The 25,586-nt window shown below is 42.4% G+C and overlaps 1 long non-coding RNA gene across 6 annotated transcripts; it reads left to right on the plus strand.

Moving 5' to 3' along the window:
- LOC147303015 (uncharacterized) lies at positions 1-25,287 on the plus strand. Of its 6 annotated transcripts, XR_015127249.1 has the most exons (5): positions 962-1,442; positions 1,789-1,840; positions 2,190-2,312; positions 2,925-3,082; positions 4,403-4,592. It is a non-coding gene; the product is annotated as an uncharacterized LOC147303015 (long non-coding RNA). The 6 variants fall into 6 exon arrangements; XR_015127251.1 differs by lacking the exons at positions 962-1,442; positions 4,403-4,592 and adding an exon at positions 1-694 and having other exon boundaries at positions 2,925-3,501; XR_015127252.1 differs by lacking the exons at positions 2,925-3,082; positions 4,403-4,592 and adding an exon at positions 24,864-25,287 and having other exon boundaries at positions 947-1,442.
- Positions 25,288-25,586: the final 299 nt, after the last annotated feature.

Consider the following 25,586-nt stretch of genomic DNA (forward strand, 5'->3'; position numbering starts at 1 on the left):
CGATAAATCGTTGCCACGGGTGTTTGCAGCACATTTTTAGGCCTATAATGATGTGACTAAAAATAAGAAATAAAATCATTGACATCAATGGCAGCACTGGACTTTATTCAGTTAAAGCGTCTCAAACTGTCGACAGTAGCTAGCCTGTTTAACACTTTACCTGTAAGACATGGCTGAGTTTAACTCCACCGGCTGGCCGGAGTGTTTCTGTGTGGAGTTTGCATATTGTCCCTGTGTGCAGGTTGTCTCAGGTACTCTGGCTTCCTTCCACAGTCCAGAAACATGCAGATAGTGGGGTTAGGTAACTGGCCTTTCTAAATGGCCCATATGTGTGAATGAGTCTCTCTGTGTTAGCCCTGCATCAGCTTGACAGTCTGTCCAGGGTGTACCCCTATGGCAGGGGTGTCCAGCTCCAGGCCTCGAGGGCCGGTGTGCTGCAGGTTTTAGATCTCACCCTGGGTCAGCACACCTGAATCGAATGATTACTTCATTCCCAGGCCTCTGGAGAACTTTATGACATGTTGAGGAGGTCATTTAGCCATTTGAATCAGCTGTGTTGGATCAAGGACACATCTAAACCTCCAGGACACCGGCCCTTGACGTTCCCCACCCCTGCCCTATGGTATCTGGGATAGTGCAAAATGTTAACTCTTGCCTCATTATTCTTCTCATTTCAGGATATTGACACCTGAAGGTCTGTACAACACACCTGCAGGAAAGCTTTACATGTTGAATATCAGAAAAGCACAATGCATCAAGCATGACGACACATAGGTGACTTTAGTGGGATGTCCTGTAAAATGCTGAAGTGACCTAAATGGTGACTGCACGTAAATTTTTGAGCTTCAACATAATCAGGAACTTACTACTGGACATTATGTTGAAGCTCAAAAATTTACGTGCAGTCACCAAGTTCCTGATTTACACTTTACACTTCCAGTGTCTTACCCACTACACTATAGCATGTGCTGCTAGAGCGATCTATCCGTCATCCATCCCTCTGTGTACTCTTAAATCATTGCACACTCTTCAGCCTCTGCTGTTGCAACATGAACTCTCCACCAAAAGACAGAATTACTGCTGCAACTGTTGAAAGAAAGGGAAGCAGCATCTAAAAACAGGAAGATAATTAAAAGAACATTTAACAGATGAAAGCTGTTCTTTGTTTTTCCTCTTTTTAAGACTCAGTTTAACTCAGCAATGAAATCAGGTCTGCACTTCTGAGAAAAAGCTTCTGGTGCGTGATCCATCAGTGGGATGTAGTTTCCTTGTAAATTTCTTTCTTGCAACACAACTAGAAAGTGTGTTTTGTTGAACCCTGTACTGACCCACCGTTACACAACAGACAGGCTCTTCTGCTTTGTGCTATGGTTGTTAAAGACAGCGCACACTTCCTTCCAACATACGGGACACACATTTGGAGCTGAGGGTCTGAGCACGAGGTAACAACTCACACGTAGATTAGTTCTTACCTGCAAACTGTGAAGCAGACTCTGTTTTGTTTATACGATAGTTCACTTGCACATTTCAAGCATCTGACATGCTGATATGAAGATGACTTTAAAGAGCTGCAAAGAACTCTGACACTTACAGGCTTAAATAATGTTGATGCTTTAAAGAGAACAGAGACAGTGAGTATTTGTGTTGGTGTGTCTCTGACAACAAAAGCTGTTTCAAAACGACTGATCAACAAACAGATTTTCTTTTTCATCTGAAAAGTCATATCACTGATGAAGAGTCGTTTCCTCGGGCACAGGAGGTTATAAATACTTTTCTGTTTTCTTGCAGATCATGAGAGCTGCGGTGGGTGCCATTCTTCTGTTGCTGACTCTGTGTCAGGGTATGTTTCTTTATTCTTGGCATACATGCAACTTATGCATTTTATTAATTCCACTTAAAGACTGAAGCACAACAGTAATCAGGTTATTTATTACAAAACAGAGAAATAATCATTTAAAGAAATACAAACAAGTACCAACTTTTTATTGTGACTTTGAAGCTTTAACGGGAGTAAAAATGTCTCTTTTCCATTTTCACCTTTTTAGTTAACATTTTATTTTTATTATTGAAGAGTCCACATTAGTTATTTAAATCCTGTATAATGTGTTAGATATACTGTAAAAATGTTTTGTATCTCAAGCCAGAATGATCTCTTACATTATTTTCACGTGTGTGTGTGTCGTTTCCAGGAGAGGCGCTGCGATGCAACTTTTGTTTCTCAGACGACAGTGTCCTCTGCACTCCTACAAGCATCCAGACCTGCTCGGGACGGGCTAATGCCTGTGGTGCCGTGATATTCCAAGGCGCTCTGAGTAAGTACTCTGTGGAAGGTGTAGTGTGTCACATTATACAAGAGATTACTCCCATCAGAACAGAAGTTATCACCACAGGATAAGAGTTACTTGAAACAACCCACAGCAGTAACCGAGCCACAGATCCTCCGAGAGGTTCGACAGGTCATCCGTCTATACCTGTATTTGAGACTTTTAAACACTGCATAAAGATAAGGAATGATAACACACACAAAAATTACATATGCTGCATGTGCATCTGATTGTTTTTATTATTTTATTCATTGTCTTACGTGAATATATAAACACATGTCAAACATATGGCCTGGGGACCAGAATCGGTCTCCAAAAGACTCCAATCCGGTCCACTGGACAGTTTTGTAAATTTTGATGGAGGGCACTGATTTTGGACTTTTTACTGTATTTTCGTAGCTTTTACTGTTTAAATTCACACTACACCAAAGTAAGCATCATTTCATCAATAACAGTTAAAATATAGATAAAAGGTGCTGTAAGTGGCCCACAGTGTAAATGGAGTTTGACATCCCTGATCTAAACTAATGTATCATTATATGCCTGCTCAGTAAGTATGTTCACACGCTCACTTTAAGCGTCTGTGTTTCATTATTGTAGGGTCTTCGTTCCGTCAGTGCATGAACATGGCGGTGTGTCAGGGCTACGTCACAACACCTGGTGCGATCGCCCGATGCTGCAGCACCGACCTTTGCAACTGATCCTCTTCCTTTAAGTCCACAACCACATGATCGCTGATTCCTGAATCAAGACTGGAGGTTGTTAGCTTCACATCCTTCTTACACTGCTTCCAATCAAGTGCACTTCTGTTTGCTTTCTCTGTGATGGTATTTGGTGTCTTCTGTGAGGTCCAAAATAAACCAGTGAGCTTTGACTCTGAATGACACTAGATGGCAGTGGTACACTATAAACACCGCGAGCAGCCACTCATCAGTCTGGAAATCTGATACAGGGACAACCACATTTAATAAAGAGGAAAAAACAAAAAGCCCACACTCGCTCTTTCTTGTTACATAAACTGAATCACATAGAATGACATATTTGAAGCCTGTATCTCTATACACTGATCTCAATTAGTACCTATTGAACAGGAAATAATCCAGCCATTCCCAATCACAGTGCAGTGGATTCTCCTTTGGGAATAGTTCCTCCCTTCTGAGACTGTAAAATAAATCTGTATGAGCTTTGTGCAGTTGGACTTTTGTCCTTTTTTTAACTCAGGTGTCAGGTGGCTATGAGTCCAGTCATCAACTCTGGAAAAACCCCTCAGATCTTGACACAGATAATGTGTCAGGGCTCTGTGTGCGGGCAGGCGGGGATGAGGATCCAAATGCAGGACTCTGAGACAGAATTGTAACTGGAAACCTCAGCTTTATTGCGGCACGAAACAAAAACAGAAACCAAACCGTGAACACACAAACTGGACCACACAGGCCATTCTGAGGGTTCGACACGACACTGACACAAAGAAACACTGAGCTTAAATACACTGAGCAAGCAATGAGACCTAACGAGACAGCAAAGCCAGAAACACTGACATCAGACATGAACCTTCAAAGTAAAACAGGAAACACTTAAATAAGACACGGATTAGAGAGAGAGAGAAAGACTAGACACTGAACTAAAGCTGCAATAATAACAAAATACAACCAGAACATTAATCATAATACAGAAATATACCAGAATAACTGAAACAGATTTATCATAATAATCAACAAAGCACCAGAGAACAGAAAACAATCCATCATTCAAAAATAAACCAAAACATAAGAAACTCAAAATGAACCGTGACACAATGATTTATCACACTGAGGTCATTCTGTGTCCCTGCTGTTTGCAACAGGGATTTGCAGCTGTGTGACCGAAGACATTCAAATTATTCCTAAAATGAAGAAACGTTTTTCTTTAGGCCAGAAAGACAACTTATAAGCACTGTGAGTGCATGTAATGGTGAGAAACGCATTGTCAGTGAATAAGTTCATGAAGAAAGCTGCAATTATAAAAGATGACACAGACAAAGATATCTTTGCATGAATACTGTAAAATTCAGTATGCCTGTTGTTTGATCTTCTTTTTAGATGATAGTCTGTGGTCCCAGGACGCCTGTAAACCTGCATCTCTACCAACTTGCATTGCAGTTTCTGTGCGCTCCAGCCTCTTCTGTTCCATGTGAGGATTTTCTCTAAGGCAGGAGAAATGACCTCCTAGAAAAGAAACAGACTCGGCCATCGCACAGAGGAACACATTCCCTTCTTCAATAAAAACCAAACAGGGTAACCTTTAATGCATCATGTTTTTACTTTACAAGTTCATTAGCATTTTCCCTTTCCAGTTCCCAATCAATTCTACCCCCACGTCATTATCCCATAATTTTGTCACCTGCTAAAAATACATGATCAAAGCAACACAAGGGTGGCCCAATATGAGACAGAATTATCAACTCCACTCTGTAGAGTGGGCAGTAATCACGAAGCACTTTAATTTGTAGATTCAAGCTGTTCTTTATATTTGTCACCAACAGATGTCACTATTTTAACATATTAATCCCAAGGAGTCGTCTGGTACAACTCACTCTCCTGCTCCAGAACAATAACAGACTCCTGCTCCCCTTCCCGCACACACTCAAGGACTTTTCCTGCAGCACAACCAGAACATGTCTCGAATTTAATGCATATACATACCTCCCCGGCTTGGACAGTCTTGGTCGTTGTGTCCTTGGGTAAGACACTTCACCCGTTGCCTACTGGTGGTGGTCAGAGGGCCCGGTGGCGCCAGTGTCCGGCAGCCTCACCTCTGTCAGTGCGCCCCAGGGCAGCTGTGGCTTCAATGTAGCTGCCATCACCAGTGCGCTATACAAATACAAGCCATTTACCATTTAAGTTGTTACTGAATAGCTGGAAGAACGTTTGGAAAGAGGAGCTTTGCTTCATCTGTTGCAGTTGGATTTAGAGTAAACCATTTAACCAAAACTGGCTGCAGTATCTTTGGACTTGCACAAAGCATTTGACACATTCACTGCTTATTAAAAAGCTTCTACACCATCAGTTAATCATAAGTGTCTTAAACTGGATAAAATTGTATTTAGCCATTCACACTAAATATTCAGTCAATCAATACTTTAGTTAGATAGCCCTTTTAAAAGACCAGAGGTACTCCAAAGTGCTTCTGAAAAGTAAAATATGAAATAATAGAATGACATACAAACGCAATAAAAGTACAAAGTGTACATCCGATAAATCACTAACTAATCATTGCGCAAATATCAGCTGGAAGACTGTTCCAGATGTTCGGTGCAGCAATGACAAAAGCACGATCACGTCTGGTTTTCAGCCGGGACCGAGGTTGCACCAAGAGCATTTGACTCGATGACTGAAGTGCTCAACTAGGAGTATACAGGCTGAGTGGCTTTTGAATGTAAACAATAAAATCTTAAAATCAATCCGATATTTGATTGGCAGCCAGGATCGGGGTAATAGAATCAAACCTTGTAGTACCAGTTAAAAGGTGTGCCGCTGCATTTTGGGCAAGTTGTAGTTTATGAAGAAGGGCAGATTGGAGGCCCAGGTAAAAGGAGTTGCAGTAGTCTAATCTTGAGGTAACAAATGCATGTATAAGTTTTTCAAGATCCGTTCGCGGTATGTAATGCTTAGCTTTAGAGATTTGTCGTAGTTGGTAAAAGCTAGACTATACTACAGAGGACACTTGTTTATCAAGTTTGAAGGAACTGTCCAAAAGGACACCCAAGTTACGTACTGTATCAGAGAGGGAGGTAGCAAAGGGCCCAAATATATCGGTTAATTGTCCCCGAGGGATGTGGCTATGAAAGATAATAATTTCTGTTTTCTTTTCATTTAACAAAAGGGAGTTACTGGATAGCCAGCCTTTAACCTTCCTCATACAATCAAGAAAGCAGCATAGTGAAGATGGGGTATCGTCCGTCAGACGAAAATAGATTTGAATATCATCAGCATAAAGATGAAAAGAAATTTTATTTTTGTCAAATATAGAGCCCAAGGGTAACATGTACAATGAGAACAACATAGGGCCAAGAACAGAGCCCTGGGGCACACCACAATGAAAAGGGGTAACAGAGGAAGAGTAGCTCCCCATCGTAACAGAAAGGGAACTTTTGATACGATTTAAACCATTCAAGGGCGTTCCCTTTAATGCCTACTAAATATTCCAGTCTTGTTAGCAGAATGCTGTGGTCCACTACATCAAAGGCAGAAGACAAATCCAGTAAAACCAAGACCACAGGGCGCCCTGAATCCACAATTAAAAGAAGGTCATTAAAATCTCTCAGCAGAGCAGTTTCTGTACTATGACATGATGATGTGGTTTAGACCCAGACTGAAATCTGTCGCTAATGTGATTAGCATCTAGATAGGCCTCTAATTGCTGAAGAACGACTTGTTTGCCATAAAAGGTCATTTAGAGATCGGCCTATAATTTGCAAAGTCTTTGTGGTCAAGGCCACTTTTCTTAATGACAGGTTCCACAACCGCATGTTTAAAAGCAGTCCGAACGTGACACGATAGCAATGATGAGTTTATTAGAGATAGAATGCAAGGCCCGATTACATCAACGCCATCCTTAATAATACGAGATGGAAGAATGTCATGTAAAGAGTTTGAGCTTCTCAACTGATCTATTATTTCCTTTAGTGTTAAGAGTAGATAGGTTCAAACTGGTAAAAGGCCGAAGAGCATCTTAAAGTTGGAACTTGGCTAACCGCCGGTAAATGCAGGGCCTTTAATGATGCAATTTTATCTGTGAAATAATTCAAAAATCGCTCACAGAGAGCTGTGGAGGCCTCCCTCAGCACATCTGACCGAGGGTTGACCACTGAATTAAAGATTTTAAATAAAACTCGAGGATTGTGACCATTGGCCACAATGATGTCCGATAAGAAGGCCGCTTTAGCCATCTGAACAGATTTTTGATATGCTGTGCGACTTCGACATAGAATGTCAAAGGAAACATGGAGCCTATCTTTTTTCCATCCCCTCTCTGCTCGACGACAGGCACGTCGCCATCGTCGTCGACGATCCCACACTCTGCTTCAAGAAGTGCATGTGATGGGCAATACACTTAAATATACCTTGTGAAAAATTCATGATTCACTTATGAGAGAGACCACAAGTGTATACTTGAATGCTATTATATTTTCTCATATACTGCAACTTATTACACCTCATGTTGGTCTCAACACTGAAATCTATCAAATCTCTTTACAAACAAGCTTTAAGAGATCATTTTAAGCTCTGCTTCCTCTCGATCTGCATTTTCACTTAAAGCTACCAGTTAATGGAATACACTTCCCGAGTACTTGAAATCTAGGAAACACTTTTGTTCTTTGTTGTTTTTGAAAAACCAGATTTGCCAACACGAATTATTTCAGCATCTCATTTTTGTTTGTTCTGGGGTCTCTTTTAAGATGTAAAGCTTTGACACATTATTTAATCATATTTATGTATGTCCTATTGTCTTCTTCTTATTGAATAGTTAACTGCATGTGGATTAGTATAAAGTGGTGCAATAAGCCTCAAGGGTGGGCCGTGACCACCTCCAAGGAAAGTGGGTTGCAGTGTTACATACTTAGTAGCTTCTTGCCTCCTGTCATCCTATCTATTATTGTACGATCGACTGTGCAATATAAAGCGCTTTGAGGCGACTGCTGTTGTGATTTGGCGCTATATAAATAAAATGGAATTGAATCGCCCTAAAATCTCATCCCCAACCCCATTAATCAACTGAAAACGCAGACATTTTTCATTCATTAGAAAGCCTGACTCTTAGCCTTGTACACTGGAAACTGGAAAACTCAAAAAACTGTTTAATTTGCTGATATCTCAATTGTCCGCTTGACTCTAACGTGCTAGTTTTAATTTGCTCTCACAAACTTTTTAATTTCATGCTAAATTAATAAAATAATTATAGTGGATGATTTAAACATTTTGTAGATGCTTAAATCAACAACTTCTGCACTGCATTTCATTCATTATTTACCTCAACTCACTCCTCTCAAAATGTAAATGATCCAACCCATCGCTTGACACATGGCATAGAAATGGAAAATTTAAGCCTATTTCCCTGAAAACACTAGTTTGTTCAATTTTTTCTTAATAGCATAATTTACAAAAATGAATTAAACAGCATTGAGGAACAAATTTCATTAAAGTAGACGTCTTTCTGAAGGTGCTGTACAACAGTTTAAGGAAGTTACAGATTCACTGTTCTTGCACTTCATTAGCACGTGCCAACACAGTGCAGAGCAGTTAGCTGAACTCTTCTCCCACACACATTGTTGAGGCCAGCCTCCCTTGTGTGTACTTGGCTGTGCCCTTTTGTCAGATGAGATGCAGCACGATCAGAGATGGACAGTAACACGTTAGTGTAATCTGACTACTACTTTCCAGATTACTGATACTTTCCCATAAGCATGCTGCATTACTGCGTTACTAAAACGTGATTTTGTTTTATTTATTTTTTACTGTGTTTTACTTGCTTTTATTTGAAAGAGTGAGTGTAAACAGAAAAAAATGTTTTATTTTATATGCTGGTTAGAAAATAGATTTAAATGTTAAACAGATTTCTTTAAGTCAAAGACTGTTGCATATAATTTAATTTTTGCCTGATGCAATAAAGTTAAAAGATTAAAAGTAATAAAACAATTTTTAATAAGAGACGTTTTCATTTGATTCAATTTTATATGATAGATAATGCAGAATTGGGCTGAAAGCTCTATTCCTTTATAACGTATTGAGGTTGTGCATCATGTTTTTAAAAAGTACTGTTTTATTATATAGCCAATGTTGGTAGCTTAACTTGCTGCCTTCTACTGGTCTGATGATCCCCCTGCGCTGAAGATCCTGAAGCTCCCTCTTTAACGGGTTCATCATTGTAGTAGGCACACGTCGTTTTGGTAACTACACTAGTTTCACAGTTTCATCCGAGCCTGAACTCTCCCTCCAAACAGCCATTTCCTGTGAAGACTTCGGCATATTCTGCTTTTATCTGATCCACGTTCCACTCCTTGGCTGTTGGGTGCTCTGAAGTAACGATGCTGTCCAGTTTCAAGACTCAGTGCTGAGTGAGATGGAGGGGGAGACTTGTTTTCCTGTTCCTGTTCCTGATGCCGGCTCTTTTACCTCGAGGCCGTCGCTTAGGGTCGCATCCTTTGTTCTCTCGTAGGATCTCCTTTGGCCAGGTTGGGTCCGGAGTTAAACATGGTGAAATGTTCGTGTATTGTAGACCAATAGAAACCAAAGTGTCTCTACTGTAGCGGATTTGTGTGTTTTGCATGATGCCCATGTAAGATTATCGCAGATATAAGTGACGAAAAACTGCAAAAAGTGGAGAAGTTGGGGCAGAGCATCCAGCACGGCAGCCGACCTCACCGGCGCCATTTTAAGACATCTCTGGGAGGTTCAATCCGTCCGTGCAGCTTACTCCACTGCCACCATGTTATATTCTGGTCCCATTCAGACTACAGAATATCTATTTCCCACCCAACGGGGTAGTAAGATTTATTAACATGTCATGTGACTCAGATTGAGTCTCCTGCCATGCACAACATACAGCCTAACGTTTCGGCCCACACAGTCATTCCTTGTGTCACACTAAAACACTCGTGTAGTAACACAGCACTGTGGAACACAACTCATACTGTAAACAATAATTCACATTATTACAGTAAGTAATAAAGTAACTAATTACTTTTCAAACCAAATAATCAGTAAAGTAATGGGATTACTTTCTTGAAGAAGTAATCAGTAATTAGTAACTAATTACTATTTTCAAGTAACTTGACCAATACTGAACACGATCTCTTTGGCTGTATAGCTGTTTGGACAAAGATGGGTGTAAGAGGTGTAAGAAACAAAAAATGCCACCCCACAGTACAACACAATGATATTAAGCTGTGTAAATGTTTTTTTAATGTTCTGGAACTGCGACTCTCATCAAGGTGGAAGGAGTCATGAAGAAAAAAGGATTTTAAAAGAAAATATCTAGTAATCAGAAATAAATCTAGGTCTGGGTCATTGCTCTGTCTTCAAGCACAACAACAACCAGATCAAACCAAACCAACGTGAAGCTTTCTGTCAAGGAGAGGTAGGAAGAAAGCGAACCCAAGTGCAGTGCTCTTCAGGGCAAACTACAGTGGTTTTATTTACAGTGAAACAATACAAGCAATAATACTAATACTATAATACTTCTGCACCGTATATATATATATATATATATATATATATATATTAGGGGTGCAACGATACACAAAATTCACGGTTCGGTTCGATACTTTGGTGTCACGGTTCGATATTTTTTCGATACAAATAAAATGTTCATGCCTTTTTAATTTGTCATTTATTAAAATTATAAATATATATTTTAACTCAAAAGTACAGTTTTTAAATTTAACCCTAACCCTTGTGCGTGTTTTTTATTTTGACAGCGAATGCGCACCTGCGGACCACTTATGTGCAGCCCTGGTTATTTAGCTCGTCATATTGCAGCCACAGAAATTCTTTTGTCCATGAAACCATAAAGCTGCACTTTCTTGTTGCCTTATAGTCTGATTTGTCATAACTTCTCCGTTTTGTGGTAAGCTTTTCTTTGGCTGTCACTTCTTCACCCTGACCTGTCTTATTTGGCTCAGCAGAACTGAAATGCTTTTACACACGCACTCACATAAGCTCAGCGATTCTCTGCGCGATCAACCTCTCACGTGTTTAAGCTGCGGGAGATTTCACTTGTCATGTTTGCATAGTAAGCTAACGATTAATAAGACGATGTCAGAGGAATTGGTGCACAAATTATCATCACTCACAGATCAGTGCTGTCACTCTCTATACACAGTTCGCACGATTGCAAAGTGAAAGCAAAAAAACAAGCGCAAATTCAAACGCGACTTCAATATGTCACATATTGACAGTGGCTCACCGATGCCAATGACATAATTACCCAGCTACATTTCTGAAAGAATGCAAAAGCATTGACATATATTTTTCCTACAATAGCCCGACGGGCAGGGCAGAGATAGATTTTGGTAGCCCGTCTGAAAAAAATCGCTAGCTCCGGGACGTCGGGCTAGCGATATTGCAAGCCCTGTATCTGATTGAGGAATCACTCATCTTTGGAAAAGAGAGTTTATTACAGAGAAATGGCTCTTTCCAAAATAAAAGCTATACTATCTGCTTCTTCTGGGCTATAATCTCAGCAGCATAAGGAGAATCATGTGCTAACAGCTGTCTAAATGACTCGGCTAAAGTTAGTAGCATGCTTGCTTTTTTTGGTCTGCTTCTACTTGTCTTTGCACTAGGATGATGTCGCCGTAAATGTGCAGTCATATTCTTTGTGTTCCCACTAGTGCTTTCAGGTTAATCTTGTTGAAATGACCTTAACGCCACAACACGGAAAATCTCCGTTAACGAGCTACCGCCGATCACTCCGTGCATGGGGCTAGACGGCCAACACGTTAACGAGCTAACTGCGCTAACACACTAGTTCACACCAATGTAATTGAGCATTGCATGGCACATCCAACATACTGTTTTACTTTAGTCCATGACTCGCTTACCTTCAGGGTCATACGTCACATGAAAACCAAAATAATTCCAAACGCCAGATCTGAGAGTGGGGGAGGTCCATGTTGCAAGGAGAGCTTAACTTCTGTCTTGCTAGCTTGCCCTGCTCTCTTCCTTCTGACTATGCTGTCTGTGTTGAGCGCTCAGTGGATCTGCGCTCGACAGTGCAGCCTAGGCGGAGTAGTCGAACACAGATTCACTGAGCGCTCAACACAGACAGCATCGTCAGAAGGAAAGTTGATAAAATAAATTACAAATGTTGTATTGTTCGATACATATGCGTACCGAACCGAAAGCACTGTATCGAACGGTTCAATATCGATACGAATATCGTTGCACCCCTAATATATATATATATATATATATATATATATATATATATATATATATATATATATATATATATATATATATATGTACACAGTGTTACTTACTTTTGGTGGGGATTTCATGTTTCATGTGAAGCGAAAATTATCAACAAGCACATGAAATTCCCACCAAAAGTAAGTAACACTGTATATATGTATATATACATATATAAAAAAAAAAGAACACCCAGCACGCCCCTGCGGGCGGTTTATCCTTCAAGCTCGGGTCCTCTACCAGAGGCCTGGGAGCTTGAGGGTCCTGCGCAGTATCTTAGCTGTTCCCAGGACTGTGCTCTTCTGGACAGAGATCTCCGATGTTGTTCCCGGGATCTGCTGGAGCCACTCGCCTAGCTTGGGAGTCACCGCACCTAGTGCTCCGATTACCACGGGGACCACCGTTACCTTCACCCTCCACATCCTCTCGAGCTCTTCTCTGAGCCCTTGGTATTTCTCCAGCTTCTCGTGTTCCTTCTTCCTGATATTGCTGTCATTCGGAACCGCTACATCGATCACTACGGCCGTCTTCTTCTGTTTGTCTACCACCACTATGTCCGGTTGGTTAGCCACCACCATTTTGTCCGTCTGTATCTGGAAGTCCCACAGGATCTTAGCTCGGTCATTCTCCACCACCCTTGGGGGCATCTCCCATTTTGACCTCGGGACTTCCAGGTTATACTCGGCACAGATGTTCCTGTACACTATGCCGGCCACTTGGTTATGGCGTTCCATGTATGCCTTGCCTGCTAGCATCTTGCACCCTGCTGTTATGTGCTGGATTGTCTCTGGGGCATCTTTACACAGCCTGCACCTGGGGTCTTGCCTGGTGTGATAGACCCCAGCCTCTATGGATCTTGTACTCAGAGCTTGTTCTTGTGCTGCCATGATTAGTGCCTCTGTGCTGTCTTTCAGTCCAGCTTTGTCCAGCCACTGGTAGGATTTCTGGATATCAGCCACCTCCTCTATCTGCCGGTGGTACATACCGTGCAGGGGCCTGTCCTTCCATGATGGTTCCTCGTCTCCCTCTTTCTTCGGTTTCTGCTGCCTGAGGTATTCACTGAGCACTCGGTCAGTTGGGGCCATCTTCCCAATGTATTCTTGGATGTTCGTTGTCTCATCCTGGACTGTGGTGCTGACACTCACCAGTCCCCGGCCCCCTTCCTTCCGCTTAGTGTACAGCCTCAGGGTGCTGGACTTGGGGTGAAACTCTCCATGCATGGTAAGGAGCTTTCTTGTCTTGATGTCAGTGGCTTCTATCTCCTCCTTTGGCCAGCCTATTACCCCAGCAGGGTACCTGATCACGGGCAGGGCACAGGTGTTGATGGCCAGGATCTTGTTCTTACCATTCAGCTGACTCCTCAGGACTTGCCTGACCCTCTGCAGGTACTTGGTGGTTGCAGCTTTTCTAGCGGCCTCTTCATGGTTCCCATTTGCCTGCAGGATCCCCAGGTACTTGTAACTGTCCTCTATGTCTGCAATGTTGCCTTCTGGTAGTTCAATCCCCTCTGTTCTGACTACCTTCCCTCTCTTTGTTACCATCCGACTACACTTCTCCAGTCCGAACGACATTCCAATGTCATTGCTGTATAGCCTGGTAGTGTGGATCAGTGAATCGATGTCTCGTTCACTCTTGGCATACAGCTTGATGTCGTCCATGTACAGGAGGTGGCTGACAACTGCTCCGTTCCGTAGTCGGTATCCATAGCCAGTCTTGTTAATGATCTCACTGAGGGGGTTCAGGCCTATGCAGAACAGCAGTGGGGACAGAGCATCTCCTTGGTAGATCCCGCACTTGATGGTGACTTGTGCTATGGGCTTGGAGTTGGCCTCTAGTGTTGTACGCCACATCCCCATTGAGTTCCTGATGAAGGCTCTTAGGGTCCCATTGATCTATACAATTCTATACAATACAATTGTATAGAATTGTTGCATACAATTCTAAGCATTCCAGTATCCAGCTGTGGGGCATTGAGTCATAGGCCTTCTTGTAATCAATCCAGGCAGTGCACAGGTTGGTCAGTCTGGTCTTGCAGTCTTGGCTGACTGCTTGGTCTACCAGTAGCTGGTGTTTTGTGCCTCTGGTATTCTTGCCAATCCCTTTCTGTGCCCCACTCATGTATTGACCCATGTGCCTGTTCATCTTAGCCGATATGATGCCTGACAGGAGCTTCCATGTAGTACTGAGGCAGGTTATTGGTCGGTACTTGGAGGGGACCGGTCCCTTCTTGGGGTCCTTGGGGATCAGGACCGTCCGGCCTTCGGTTAGCCATTCCGGGTGTCTCTCGTTAACTAGCAGCTGGTTCATTTGTGCTGCCAGACGCTCGTGGAGTGCAGTCAGCTTCTTCAGCCAGTAGGCGTGAACCATGTCGGGCCCTGGTGCTGTCCAACTCTTCATACTGGAGACCCTTTCTTGGATATCTGCCACTGTGATGGTTACTGGACCCTGTTCAGGGAGGTCGCTGTGGTCTGCCCTCAGATCCTCTAGCCACTGAGCATTGCCGTTATGGGTTGCGTCCTTCTCCCATATGCTCTTCCAGTATTGCTCCGTCTCCAGCCTTGGTGGTGCTGTTCTCTTATTGTTCCCTTGCCACTGAGAGTACACCTTTGCTGGTTCTGTGGAGAACAGCTGGTTTATTCTCCTGCCTTCTATCTCTCTGGTGTACCTCCTCAAGCGGCTGGCCAAGGCTGTGAGTCTTTGCTTGGCAGTTTCCAAGGCCTCAGGTATGGACAGTTTGCTGTATTTCTTAGGCACCTTCTTTGTCGCACCTTTCTGCAACTCCGTTAGTTGGCTAACCTCCCTCCGTGCTACTTTGATCTTGCCCTCTAGCCTCCTTCTCCATGGAGGGTACTGCCCCTTGTGGCTGTTCAACTTGTAGCCAAGCATCTCACTGATCACTGTTGCCGTATTGTAGATCAGCTTGTTAGTGTCGGTAATCGTGGTTGTAGGTATTGCCCGTAGTGCTGCATTAACATCATCTAGCAGACCTTCTGAGGGTACTTCACGTAATATATATATATATATTAGGGGTGCAACGATACACAAAATTCACGGTTCGGTTCGATACTTTGGTGTCACGGTTCGATATTTTTTCAATACAAAAAAAATGTTCGTGCCTTTTTTAATTTGTCATTTATTAAAATTATAAATATATATTTTAACTCAAAAGTACAGTTTTTTAATTTAATGTTGCAAAAACAAAAAAGTAATAAAATAATAAATCTATCTGCTGGAGGAATCACTCATCTTTGGAAAAGAGAGTTTATTACAGAGAAATGGCTCTTTCAAAATAAAAGCTCTACTATACTCTTCTTCTGGGCTATATTCTCAGCAGCATATTAAACATATCAGGTCCCCATAAGGAGAATCCTGTGCTAACGGCTGTCTAAATGACTCGGGTAAAGTTAGTAGCATGCTTGCTTGTTTTTGTCTGCTTCCACTTGTCTTTGCACTAGGATGATGTCGGTGTAAATGTGCAGTCATATTCGTTGTGTTCCCACTAGTGCTGTCAGCGTTAATCTGAAATGACGTTAACACCACAACATGGCAAATCTCCGTTAACGAGCTACCGCCGATCGCCCCGTGCGTGGGGCTGGACGGCGTCAACACGTTAACAAGCTAACTGCACTAACACACTAGTTCCCACCCATGTAATTGAGCATTGCGTGGCACATCCGACACACTGTTTTATTTTAGTCCATGACGCGCTTACCTTCAGGGTCATACGTCACATGAAGACCAAAATAGTTCCAAACGCCAGATCTGAATGAGGGTGGGGGAGGTTCAATTTGCCATGTTGGAAGGAGAGCTTAACTTCTGTCTGGCTAGCTTGCCCTGCGCTCAGTGAATCTGTGTTCGACTACTCCGCCTAGGCTGCACTGTCGAGCGCAGATCCACTGAGCGCTCAACACAGACAGCATCGTCAGAAGGAAAGTTGATAACATAAATTAAAAAATTTGTATTGTTCGATACATATGCGTACTGAACCGAAAGCACTGTATCGAACAGTTCAATATCGATACGAGTATCGTTGCACCCCTAATATATATATATATATATATATATATATATATATATATATATATATATACAGTGTTACTTACTTTTGGTGGGGATTTCATGTGAAACAACAATTTTCAACAAGCCTCAGTCACATGAAATCCCCACCAAAATAAGGAAGTAACACACTGTTACTTCCTTATTTTGGTGGGGATTTCATGTGAAACAACAATTTTCAACAAGCCTCAGTCACATGATATCCCCACCAAAACCTATTCCACAATACATCGTCTCCTTTGGCTGATTGTGCAATGGTTATAAAAGACAGCACCCACTGTAAAGCCAACACCTCCTTCCAAGATACAGGACACAGATTGGGAGCTGACGATCTAAGCACAAGGTAACAACTCACAAGTAAATTAAATCTGCAAACTTTGTAAATAGGGATGGGTATCGTTTAGGTTTTATCTGATACCGGTGCCAAATCGGTACTTTTGAAACGGTGCCGGTGCTCAAACGGTGCTCAAACCGGTGCTTAAAGAATGGAGAACACAAAATTGGTCCAAAAACCTCTCATGTTCAGCTGGTTTTTGTGAAAAGATAACAATGTTAGCCTTTTCTGCAGCTATGGGGCATATATGGTATCACTCTTGGCTGGAAGCAGTGCTTAATCAATGGGAAAAACACAAACTTTGTCCAAAAACCTCTCATGTTTAGCTGTTTTCCTCTTTTTCTTTTAAAAAAAACACTATGCGTCGCCAGGTGTTTCATCGGATTTGAGGTGTTACCTCCTTTGCACAGTATCACAGTATCAGCTTAAAGCACTTGTTGCTGCTGAGTTTGCATCTTTTGCTGTGAAGTACAGCCAGACTTTTGACCGCTTCGCCTTGGGCATTTTTAATCTGTAGCTCTGCTCTAAAAGAACGTACGTACCTGGCCCCGCCTACTATCCTCGGAAACGTAAAATGATTGGCTAGAAGTGTATCACAGCTCAGGAAAAAAAAGCACCGAAATAAAGCACCGAAATGTGCACTGCTTTTCGGTCTGGTTACTACCGTTTATGTCATGATGGCACCGGACACCGGTACCCATCCCTATTTGTAAAGTAGATTCCATTTTGTTCATAACTAGGGAGGTTTGCTCATATCTGACATGCTGATATGGAAAGGTCTTCAAAGTGCTGCAAACAACACTGACACATAAAGGCTTAAATAATGCGGATGCTTTAAAGTGAACAAAGGGATTTTGCAGAGTGCAGTTAGTGGCATATTTGGTTTGTGTTTGTATGTCACTGACAAACGATCAGTCATTTCAAAATGACTGCTCATTGGGCAACAAATTAATCAAAATAAAAACAGCCGTTTTTAGTGGGACATATATATCTATATCTATATATATATAAATATATATATATAGATATATATAGTACTGAATTTGAAATCATTACTTATCCTTATAATTGTTTATAAATAAAAACTTAATTAACTTCGCTGGACTGGACAGTGTGCAAAAAGTTACCTTGAGAAACTGCTAATTACTCTTGATACATCCTCAATCATCCAGTTTAGGAAATCCCAGGAAGCTGATTCTGTTCATCTGCACGTTGCTTTTTCTGTAGGAGAAACATTTTGTTACTCATCCAACTGACTTCTTTAGTTTTGCCTGCCAGCAGGTTACCCCAGCTTACTTTACTTTATTTATTTATATAGCACTCTTCACTGGATAAAAACCAGAAAGTGCTTTACAATAATATAAAACAGATATACATAAAACAGCACAATCGAACATACAGCACAAATCTAGGTAAAAGCCAACCTAAATAAATGAGTCTTAAGCTGCTGTTTTAAAGAATAAATACAATCAAGGCAATGTAATGATCGAGGCAGAGCATTCCACAACCCGGGGCCTCCTCTGGTCTTAAAATCTAATCAAAGGCTGTTGGGACTACCAACAGCCTTTGATTAGATGATCTTCCTCGTCTTGATCTAAGGATGTCTGATCATCCTTAGATCTGATAATTACAAAATTGATCATTGATCTGTGACCTAGGATGACCTGGTGCCAAGTGCACTTTGACATCCTTATGCTCCACAGTCCAATAACAGAACCCTATTTGGGTTCATATTAGACCACTCCAGGTCACACTGTCATTGACCCATTGAGAGTTAAAGTCCTTCAGCAAAACAATGGAGTCCCCAGACGGAGCACACTTTAGCACCCCGTCCAGTGACTCAAAGAAGGCTGAATACTGTCACTTGGCACACAAGCAACACAACAGTCAGGACCTGTTCTGTGACCAGAAGGTACATGGATGCATCCACTGGGGAAAACCCAAACACAGCGAACCGGGGAATGCAAGTGTAATTCAATTCAATTCAATTCAGTTCATGTAAAACCAAATCACAGCAGCAGTTGCTTCAAGGCACTACTATATTGTGAGGTAAAGACCCTAAAGAAGCTGCAAAGAAAACCCCAACTGTCAAACGAATCCTTTGAAGTCACCCTTGGTGGCTGTCCACTGAGGTGAGCCCGACTACATCTACATGTAGGGATGGGTACCGGTGTCCGGTGCCATGATGGCACCGGTTCTGACATAAACGGTAGTAACCAGACCGAAAAGCAGCGCACATTTCGGTGCTTTATTTCGGTGCTTTTTTTTCCTGAGCTGTGATACACTTCTAGCCAATCATTTTACGTTTCCGAGGATAGTAGGCGGGGCCAGGTACGTACGTTCTTTTAGAGCAGAGCTACAGATTAAAAATGCCCAAGGCGAAGCGGTCAAAAGTCTGGCAGTACTTCACAGCAAAAGATGCAAACTCAGCAGCAACAAGTGCTTTAAGCTGATACTGGGATACTGTCAAAGGAGGTAACACCTCGAATCCGATGAAACACCTGGCGACGCATAGCGTTTTTTTTAAAAGCCGAGAAATGCGCCGTATTTGATGGCAGCAGCAGCCGTTCTTCTCTGCGTGAGGAGCTTAATGTTGTTTGTGTGTAATTTACGTTGAGTAGGCTAACCACGTTATTACATTAATGCATGTAAGGTGAACTAGCAAACACCATCATAGCTACATGCGGCTGTCCTCTTGTTTGATGGCAGATACTCCCTTCACCCTGGCCAAAAAGGCTAAAATGACCAAAGAAAAAGAGGGAAACAGCTAAACATGAGAGGTTTTTGGACAAAGTTTGTATTTTTTCCATTGATTAAGCACTGCTTCCAGCCAAGAGTGATACCATATATGCCCCATAGCTGCAGAAAAGGCTAACATTGTTATCTTTTTACAAAAAACCAGCTGAACATGAGAGGTTTTTGGACCAATTTTGTGTTCTCCATTCTTTAAGCACCGGTTTGAGCACCGTTTGAGCACCGGCACCGTTTCAAAAGTACCGATTTGGCACCGGTATCAGATAAAACCTAAACGATACCCATCCCTATCTACATGTCTTTCAGTCTCACTCAGACTCCTTTTCCACAAAGAACTGACATTCCATGAACCACAAGCCAGTTTTGGAAGCTAACGATTGGATTGCCACGAGCTCCGCCCCTGATTGCCTCCTTATTTACAAAGCACCAAACCCCTACAAGCTCTTCCTGTGGGTAGTGGGGCAATCAATCCTGTCGAGTACTTTTCTTGGGCACAGGAGCTTACACCGCGTTCCAAATGATTATGATATTTTTCTCTGTTTTTCCTACATAGTGATTTAAATGACAGTCGGCATAATTTTCGAGTCGTCAGCCATTAGAGTATAATTCAAATGTTACTGAACTAAACTCCCGATGAAAACAGTTTTTCAAAAATACAAAACTTGAAACGCACGCTTCCAAATTATTACGCACACACAGTTTCAAAAGATTTTACAGGTTGTAGAGAATTGAAAATGGTGATTTGTTGAATTTGCAGCATTAGTGGATCAATTTCACTGAAATCAGAAACATCCTAACAGGTCAAGTTACACATTAACACAGGACCCCTTATTTGATAGCAGTTCTACAATTCTTGGAAGTTTTTGGAAAGTTTCTGCTTGAATGTGTTTGCAGGATGTCAGAATAGCCTCCCGGAGCTGCTGTTTGGATGTGAACGGCCTCCCACCCTCATATTTGTTTGCTTGAGGATGTTCCAAAGGTTCCCAATAGGATTGAAGTCAGGGAGGAATGGGGACCACACCATGAGTTTCTCTCCCTTTATGCCGACAGCAGCCAATGATGCAGAGGTGTTCCTTGTAGCATGAGGTGGTGCATTGTGTTGCATGAAGATGGTTGTGTTGCAGAAGGCACAGTTCTTCTCTTTCTACCATGGAAGAAAGTGGTCAGTCAGAAACTCCATCCTCTGCAGAGGTCATTTTCACTCCTTCAGGGACCCTAAAGGGGCCGACCAGCTCTCTCCCTGTGATTCCAGCTCAAACATGACTCCACCTCCTCGCTGACGATGCAGCCTTGTTGGGACACGGTGGCCGTCCACCTCTGCATCCATCTGGACCATCCAGGGCTGCGCTGCACTCATCAGTGACCAAGACCGTTTGAAAACGAGTCTTCTTGTAGTTCTGGGCCCACTGCAGCGTTTCTGCTTGTGAGCATTGGTTGGAGGTGGTTTATGCACAGCTGCAGGTCTCTGGAGGATCCTACAGCTTGATGTTCGCAGGGCTCCAGAGGCACCAGCAGCTTCAAACATGTGTTTGCTGCTTTGTGATGGCCTTTTAGCAGCTGCTCTCTTAATCTGATGCATTTGTCTGAAACCTTCATCATTGTGCCTTTACCTGCACGGACCCATGTGTGCTCTGACTCACAAATCTCTTAACATGATGGTGATCACGCTGAAATATTTGTGAAATATCTCGTTACGTGTCCAAGGCATTCAACTATTTCACACTTTTCAGCAGCAGAGATCCTTTTTCATTCCTCTGTTTCTTGAAAATGGAGGCCTGCTTAATAATGTGGAACATCCTCCTTTAGTAGTTTTTCCTTTAATTGGGCTCAGCTGGCAAACTAACGATCACAGGGGTCCGAGGTTGATTTCAGTGAAACACAGAGTCCTGAGACACACTCCCATCCATGGTTTTTATCGAAGAACAGCTTATTTAATCTTTATGACACTTAAACACAATTTGCATAATAACTTGAAACACGGTGTAAACATACTTTTGTTTTCTTTAACTTCCAGACCAAAACATGAGAGCTGCACTGGGTGTCATTCTTTTCTTCCTGACTTTTTATCAGGGTATGTTTCTTTATTCTTTTTCATACCATTTGTTTATCAATTCAAGAATTCAAGAAGAATGACAAAAAAGACGTCAATAAGTGCTCAGAATGATCTCTTATATCTGCATTATTTTAATATGTGTGTGTGTGTGTGGTTTCCAGGAGAGGCACTGAGGTGTAACTTTTGTTTCTCATGGCAGAGTGACCTCTGTACTCCTACAAGCATCCAGACCTGTCCGGCAGGACAAAATGCCTGTGCTGATGTTATATTTCAAAGCGTCAGTAAGTACCCTATGGTAGCATCACAATATTTTTGCCAGCTTGAAGAAGTTTCCTTTCCAATAGCGATGCCACGGATTTCCTTTCCATAGCTGTAAACTTCAGGCTGGTATCAGCGATACTGATCCGATATCGAGACTTTGTACAAAAACGAAATGTGTTTGAAATTTAAATACAAAGTAGTGTATTTCAAACTATACATACATAATAAATACAAGACATCAGACTTCTTGTTCTTATTGTTTAATTATGAAAAATGATCATACAAGGAATAAAAAAAGTCAATTAAAAAAAGATCCCTCCCAGAATAGAAGATTGTCACCATAATACTGATCACTCGGAGCAACTTAAAGTGACTGGGAACAACCTTTACTGTAAGGTGACAAACTAGACGTAGACTTAGATGTTTAATCTAGTCAAAGTCCAATTTATTTATATAGCACATTTAAAACAACAACCGTTGACCAAGGTGCTGTACAATCAAGATAATTTAAAGAAAAAAAAACATAGGGATATGATAAGAGCTTAGAAAAAGAATCAGAAAATTAGAAGATTTGAGTGAGAAATAAGATAAATAAAAGCAATAAACTCATTCTGATTTAAAAGCCAAGGAATAAAAGTAGGGTTTCAAACGGGTTTTAAAAGTGTCCAATGTTGGGGAGCTGAGGCTAGAAACAGGGAAGCTGTGGAAGCCCGGCTGGGAGGCTGTAGGCTCAGATAGTTTATCTCCAGGCTGCCTAAAGACCAGACGGGGCAGGATCAGACTTGGGTGAAGGCGATGCGGGGACCCCCGGCTTGGGCGCACACACTGGCGCTGGGGAAGCCGGTCCAGGCTCTGTCCCAGATGCTGAAGGCAATATGGAAGCCGGTGGCAGCTGTGTGGAGTCCACAGGTGGCAGCGTGAGAACCTGCAGATTGGGAGGATGCTCAACGACTGGGGCTGAGCAGGGCTCATAGCTGACTCACGGCTGCCAGCTTTGGAAGACAAACATCAGTCAGAGGTGTTACACCCCAGCCCAGGGGAAACCGGCGTGCAACACAAGGACAATAAAAAGAGGAAAATGCCCCCACACTCCCTGCTCTCAAGGAAGACCAACCAAAACAGCTACCATCTATTTACAACAAACTACTTACAACACAGCAAAAGCTTCCAGAATACAGATCCACACGCAGCCACATGCACAGTTCGTTGGGAACAGGAAGTAGGCGGAGCGTGCCGGTTGAGAAGGGTCCTCATTTATAGCCGGCCTCTGCCAGTCCTCCACCAATGGTCAGCCTCCACCTGGGACTCACATAGCAGCAATAACACAGGACACAAACTATGGTGTGTCTGGTGTGACAAAGAAACACAAATATCCATAACACTGAATCATAACAGAGGAATAACCAAGTATAACCAAGCATCCCTGAATCATCGAGCTCAGAAATGCTGACAGTGTTAGAGAAAACCAGCTTGGTTTATCTGTGTTTAAGTTCAAAGTCCTCAGATAGTCGACTCAGACGCAAAGCAAACTGCACTTAGCAGTGCCGAGGATTCAGAAGCAGAAAACACACACTTATCAATACTGGCCGGCTGGGAAAAGCAATAAGAGGCTGGCATCTGTCATTATCGACCAGCTCAGGAGCAGTATGTTGTTTATAGTTGTCTCAGAAACACACAGTGCTTCGTTAATTGCACAGAAATCTGCTCCTTTATTTTCAGCTGGTTCTGGAACGCACTTTGTCCATGTCGACAGTCTCAGGAACAAAAACCTCAGTCTTACTTTTTGCTGGCTTTGAGGTTGAAAACACTTTTTCACTTCTTTGATTGTGCCATCTTAGCCACACTGAGGTCAGACCTCAAACTGTAAAAGCTTGGAACAAATGTCTCAGAAACAAACAAGAAACTTCTGCTTTGGTCAACACTGAAAGCACAAAATACAGACTCAGCTCCTGCTCGCTGAACATCACATGATTCATTAAAAAAGACAAACCTACAGACTCAGGAACAAACAACTCAGTCAAATTTAAAGCCCCTGTTTTAATTTTCTCTGGCTCGGAGAAAGCACAAGAGAAAAGGTTCTTCTAATTCACCCGGAGGAGCGTTTGGCTGCTCTGAGGTCAAACCCAGGTGGAGCTGTAGGCTCTGACGGTGTTGGGAGTGCCGGTTCCTCCTTGATGAGGGAACCAAAGGAAACTGAGGGTGCAGCGGGGGCAGGTTCCTCTTTCTGCCAGCAAAGAGACAGGTGAGGTGTGGACTGGCCATGGTGGCAAAGACGAGCAGATCTGCAGCAACGTGGGAACACATGAGACAAGGAAAGCAAAACTGAACATCATACGCATGAGGCTGGTGTATCAAAATAAAACATTGAGACCTAGACTGAGATATGTGAACTAGACACAGGGAAACCAGACAGACAGGAATATGAGCAGGGAATCAAAGCATACTACAACAAGAGGCGGTGATGACAAGATACAGACCAGAAACTAAATGTAACACAACAAAAACCAGGAACTTGAAATAACAAATGATCTAATGACTCAGATGCATTAGGAAATTAGAATATGAAAACCTGCTAAATGCAAAACACAAAACCATAATGAACTCAAATCTGCAGCACAGACCCAGGATCACCCAGCTGTATGTGTATTTGAGGGTTTTAAATACTACTAAAGGTAAGGAATGATACCAAAAAAAGAAATGTGTTGAGACAGATTGAATGAATCTCTAAAACGGGGCGATCGTGGCTCAAGAGTTGGGAGTTTGCCTTGTAATTGGAAGGTTGCCGGTTCGAGCCCCGGTTGGACAGTCTTGGTCGTTGTGTCCTTGGGCAAGACACTTCACCCGTTGCCTACTGGTGGTGGTCAGAGGGCCCGGTGGCGCCAGTGTCCGGCAGCCTCGCCTCTGTCAGTGCGCCCCAGGGTGGCTGTGGCTACAATGTAGCTGCCATCACCAGTGTGTGAATGGGTGGATGACTGGATATGTAAAGCGCTTTGGGGTCCTTAGGGACGAGTAAAGCGCTATATAAATACAGACCATTTACCAGGCCATTTAAATCATGTGTGAAGTTATGCCTGCTCAGTAAGTATGTTCACACGCTCACTTTAAGCGTACACTCTGTTTCATTATTCTAGGCGCTTCGTTCCGTCAGTGCATGAACATGGCGTTGTGTCAGAGCTACATCACAACACCTGGTGCGATCGCCCAATGCTGCAGCACCGACCTTTGCAACTGATCCTCTTCCTTTAATCTCAGGACCACATGATCGCTGATTCCTGAATCAAGACTGGAGGTTGTTAGCTTCATATCCTTCTTACACTGATTCCAATCAAGTGCACTTCTGTTTGCTTTCTCTGTGATGGTATGTGTGTGTAGCTCTGTACACGTGTCATTTAATTCAGACCTGACACAAAAACAAACCAGTGAGCTTTGACTCCGTCACTAGATGGCAGTGGCACACTATACAACACAACGAGCAGCTGCTGCATATATGTGTGTTTTCATATGTGTGTAAGAGCTTTATTAAAAGACAAACAGTGAAGCTGAGTGACATTTTGATATCTGAGTTTGACGTCTTTTTTCTTCACATGATGAATTTAAATGACAAGCATTGGGGTTTATCACTTATTAAAGCCAGGTCGTTTCACCTGAGGTTTAATAATGGATCATACTGAGCTGAACATATGCAAATGCGACACATTTTTCAGTCACAGGCAAAGACCAGCTGAGGGAGAGATAAATGTGCTCTCCTCCGTGTGGGTTGCATGCCTATGAGCTGATGGCTTGGCTTGTCACTTGTAAGAGTAATGTAGCATCAAAAGGCTATTGTATTAGTCAGTCTGTAAATCTGATACAGT

Source organism: Aulonocara sp. 'chitande type north' Nkhata Bay, linkage group LG23 (assembly GCF_057382095.1).
Source record: "Aulonocara sp. 'chitande type north' Nkhata Bay isolate Kocher_YH1m ecotype deep benthic linkage group LG23, A_spYH_male_GT1.1, whole genome shotgun sequence".
NCBI lineage: Eukaryota > Metazoa > Chordata > Actinopteri > Cichliformes > Cichlidae > Aulonocara > Aulonocara sp. 'chitande type north' Nkhata Bay.